Source organism: Camellia sinensis, unplaced genomic scaffold (assembly GCF_055761805.1).
Source record: "Camellia sinensis isolate YWXY unplaced genomic scaffold, ASM5576180v1 Unanchor10, whole genome shotgun sequence".
Classification (NCBI taxonomy): Eukaryota; Viridiplantae; Streptophyta; class Magnoliopsida; order Ericales; family Theaceae; genus Camellia; species Camellia sinensis.
The window spans coordinates 2,753,094-2,758,118 of NW_028128988.1; the positions used below are offsets into that span (position 1 = coordinate 2,753,094).

The window sequence follows — 5,025 nt, forward strand, 5'->3', positions numbered from 1 at the left end:
GTTAACAATACATATTTGCGTATGTGCATACGCCTAAGTATATAAATGTCCATCCATGTCACACACAGACATGCAATTCTAGAAGCATTACAGTTTTGATTGTCAATACAATGATCATTAAGTAGAGACCAATTCATTCTTGCACAGATCCAGGATCATGTGAGATGTTTAGGATCATTTCTTCATCAATGAATTTGGACACATTGAGACTTTCAATAATGATTTTTGAGATATTGATACTGTAAGGTAGACCTCAATTCAGAATCACATTCTTAAATGGGTCTCTTATCCACTTATTTTTTTAAGAACTCATTATTGATAAAATAAAGTAATGTACGAAATAAGTTCCCATTAAGAAAACTTATGTTTTTATGAAGTAGAAAATAGAAAAGACTTATTTGGCTTGGCATTGAAGTGTAGAAGTGCTAATGTGAGAAAAAAATAAGCTAGTTATCTTAAATACTAGAATCCTATCAGCTTAATCACTTTATTGGAAAGACCTTAAGTGGACAGCTTTGTCATTCTAATCTAAACAAATTCTTGTTCAAATCTTTGAACTCTTATTCAATAGAGATCTCTTTGTGAACTGCAAAGCTAAAACTAAACCAAACCAAACTAAGCCTTGTGTCCCCAATCAAGTGGCGTCAGTTACATGAATCATTTTCCTCTATTTCGCTCTATCAAGGGCTGGATGAGTCAATTATGCCTGATGGGTTTTTGTCCAACTTGAAGGGTATTGTTTTGGATATGGCCAAATCATGTACATTTCCTCTTCCACTTCTGGCAGTTGCTTTTCAACATCTAATAGCAGGTATGTATCTGCATGATTTACAGTTTCTCACAACCATAATCTGTAGGTGGCAGCTATTAATGTTTTGGAGCAACCTGATACTCACTTTGTTAATTTCCAATTGTCCTTTCACAATGGTCATGGAAATGATGGTGATGACACATTCATCAAGGTTGTTCTCATGAACTAATTTCTTTTATATAAAAGTTATATTATGTGGCTTTTTTACTTGCTTTGAGGTTATGTAAATATTAACATGCCATTTGCTAAGTAGACACACCTGTTCTTGCACAGGCTTGGGAGAAAGTATATGGGGTGAACATTACCAATGCTGTCAATATGGTACAAACTTATTTATGAAAAAAATATTAATAAAATGTCATTCCGAGTCAAGTCTGCTGCATCAGATGGTCAATTAGGTATCATATATTACACTGCAAAACAGCATCTACTGTCTCTCCTCAAGTTTGTGCTGACTAAAAGGCATTCTACTGGTGGTCTTTTATTTCTTTGTAGTTGAGGTAATAATGCCATTGTCGTATATCTATTATAGATGTAGTGTAATAAGTTGCTTGTTACTTTGATAATTGTTTCAGATATGTTGAAAATTTGCTGCCGAAGTCTGGATACGACTTGTATTGCTCATCAATAAATTGCATCTCTAGATTATGCTGGTCCATTTTCTCTTAGAAGTGGGAGTTGTTTCCTGACTACAGATAACTATATATCAGTTATAGAATAAATAGAAAACTTATGTTTAGTGAAATTTACCCAAATCTATATGTCGTTTTCAATCTATAAGTTTAGTAAAAACATATAAGATTTACCCAAATCTATAAGTTATTTTTTTTTATAACCTTTTTTATAAGTTTAGTAAAAAAAAAAAAAAGGTGGCTTCAACTAGATCATCATTTATTATGAATGAAAAATGAAGTACAATTCAGAAATTGAAATAGTTTCACAAACACACAACCAAATCGATTTCAATTAACCCATTGTGGTGTACTTGAATTGAGTGTTTTTATATAACTTACTCTCCTAGTGTAAACATGACAGCCAGTGAATTAGTTTGAATTTTTACTTAACTTAACTTCTGTTAACCTGATGGCTTAAAAGTTACTAAGAATTGTATAGTTTTGAGGGTTGTTTGAACAATTGATGCAGCTTGTTTGGTGGATACTTTTGTGGCATGATGCTGTGTTGCGTTGAATCTGGTGCTGATTGGCTCTGTTCTGTGTGCTCTGCCTCTGATGTAGCTTTTGATTGATGCGATCTGTTTGTCCTGATTTCTGATTTGGTTGAGTTGTTTTGTTGCTGGTTTTGTTTGATTTGTTTTCTGACTGTTTTAGTAAATGAGGTAAACTGCTGCGTCAATTCTGATTTGGTTATATGATTTTGTTTGGGTTGCCAAGTTGAAATGGTTTTCTGAACTGGTGATGATCTGTGTTGAATCAGTTTGCTGATCTGCTATTCTTCTGGTTCTGCTGTGATGTTGCTGCTGTTGCTGAGATGCTGTGGTGATGCTGCTGTGATGGTGTTTGTTACGATAAGGTGCTGCTGTGTTGTTGTTGGATGTTTGCTGGTGTTGCTGGTGTTTGGAAGGGTGCATGACTTTTTGTCCAATCTGTAATAGATCAGGTTTTCATTAATGGGGGTTGTCATTAGGTGTAAGTTCGGGCAACTGCTGGTGTTTTGGCTAGAAGGGTATGGAGGGGGTATTTTGTGTGATTTCATATCCATGTTATTAGTTTGTTATAGTGGTGCCTGAGGGATGCCTCTTGTAAATCTGTAAATTTTTTAAAAAATTATAAATGAGTTTCAATTATTTTTGTCGTTGCAAATTTGTCGTTGTTAAAAAGTGAAGCTTTCTCGACAAATAATTAGTCGGTAAATGTGTAGCTAAAAGTTTATTTTTGCCGACTCATATTGTGTTGCTAAAAGTGTATTTTTTGCCAATGTCAATTTGTCGTTGCCAAAACTAAAGCTTTATCGACAACCAAATCGTTGGCAAATGGCAACATTTACCGATGTAAATATGTCGCTAAAAAGTTACTTTTCCCCACTCATATTGTGTTGGTAGAAGTGTATTTTTTGCCAATGCCAATTTGTCGTTGCCAAAAGTAAAGCTTTAGCGACAAACAAATCGTCGGCAAATGGCAACATTTGCCGACATAAATGTGTCGCCAAAAGTTTACTTTTGCCAACGCATATGTTGTTGCTAAAAGTATATTTTTTGCCCATGTAAATTTGTGTCGCGAAAAGTGCCACACAATCATCCTATTTGAATGACTTTTACCAACGCAAGGTAAATTGCCGACGATGGATGGAGGCTTTTAGCGACGACCATGTTCGTCGCTAAAGGCATTACTTTTACCAACGCAATCATAATTTCGTCGGCAAAAACTTTTGCCAACTCACTTTTGCCTACGGGTTGCCAACGTAGCTTTGTGTGTCGGCAAAACTCTTTGCCAACGAATTTTTCCTTTTAGCAACATATTTTGTTGCGTTGCGAAAAATGCAATTTCTTGTAGTGGATGTTGGTAGACATGATCCTTGGATCAGACTTCATTGTATCCTGGAGGCGAATCTACTGTAACCCCCTACACATGTTTTGTTGGGTGCAAATATTGTCTTTAAGAAAGCGACTAGGTAACGCAACTTGAAGCACTAATTTTCTATTCTACATAGACAAGATCATCACCAAGTTTTGAAGACCTGAAGACCACCAACTAAATAATTCAAGACGAATTGTTCCAACAACGTGTAGGCCTTGCCCACTACTCCAGGCCTACATGATTTTTGCTGGATCAAACTGCACATGTGGGCCTCTCTTGCTGCACGTGCAGGAATGGCTGAAGGTCAGAAAATTGTCTAAGGTATTCTCACACTTCTCAATTTCGTCCTTATACTAGAAACTCAAAAATTTCAAACACAAAAATATTAAGAAGGCTAAATCAAGTTAGAAACGAAGTATAACAACATTACATGGTTCTCAGGACTCCGAACACAAGGTAAATAATCTGAATAAACTAATTAAGTCAGGTCCTAGACCCAGGACATCACAATTGTACCCTATATTTTATATACTATATGAGGTATCACTACTATATTGAGAACAGATAAGTGATAGGATGAACCCATTAAATTAATGACGTAATAACATATAAGATAGTATGCAAAATGTGATAAGATAATGCGGTCAATATAACATTATGGGTTTGTAAAATGAGACCAAAAAAAAAATATGTTGCGGGTCTTTACATTTTTGAAAAACTAAAAGGTTAGGGGGCGCTATTTTAAGAATTTCTATTTTTTTGGCATAAAATATGTATATATAATTTTGATTAAAGGGTGTTGGGATGGCGAGCTTGTCACACAACAATTATAGCAATTCCAGTTTTGACCCTGCCTTTATTGTATTTCAAACTTGGGTTTCGTGTTTTAGTGCTGTTGTTCATCTCTTTTCCCCTTGTTTTTCCCTTAAGTTTGTCTTTTGGATTGTTGTGGTTGTGTTTGGGACAGGTTGGTTGCTTGATTTCTAAACTCTTGTTGTCTAGATTTTTACTCCTCCGCTTGAGTGACACTTCTTGTGCTCAAGCGGGCTTTGCAAACTCTTAGTACTTTTGTAGGTCTACAAAACTACTTGAAGAGTGTATTCTACGCTCGAGTCGGCTCCGCTCGAACGGCCACTTCTTGTACTCAAGCAGTTGGTCAAATGTCTGTAAAAGTACTGGATGTGTGTTTTCTATGCTCTACACTTCTTGCGCTCAAGCGAAATAACTTATTGTGTCTGACGCTTGAGCTTCACTTCTTGTGCTCGAGCGAACTGTGCTTATATCAGTTCGTGAAAATAACTTTTTACATTATTTTTTCAGATCTTTTCTTCCAAAACCCTAAAGTTGAGACCTTCTCTCTCTTTTTAAAACACACACACACACACTCTCTCTCTCTCTCTCTCTCTCTCTACATTTTGACTTAGTTATAGTGATTTCTCCACCTATTCGCCATTATTAAAAAGAGTGAGCATCTTAAGATCTCCATTTTGATCTGAATAGAGTTGGGTTTGAGCATCCTTGAAGTTTCATCCTTTCTTTGCTCATCTTCTCTCTTTGAGGTAGGGATTTTTTTACACCTTCTTATAGTTTTTAACTTAGTTATTGGTTTTTTTGTAACAATAGTGGATTTTGGGAGTATTTTGGACAAACCTAAGGTTTAGGTTGTAAAATCGAAAGAGG

At 35.6% G+C, this 5,025-nt stretch overlaps 1 long non-coding RNA gene across 1 annotated transcript; it reads left to right on the top strand.

Annotated features, from left to right (window-relative positions):
- The first annotated feature begins 491 nt into the window (after positions 1-491).
- LOC145814427 (uncharacterized) lies at positions 492-2,621 on the top strand. Its single transcript, XR_014357703.1, has 2 exons — positions 492-1,132; positions 2,246-2,621. It is a non-coding gene; the product is annotated as an uncharacterized LOC145814427 (long non-coding RNA).
- The last annotated feature ends 2,404 nt before the right edge of the window (positions 2,622-5,025 follow it).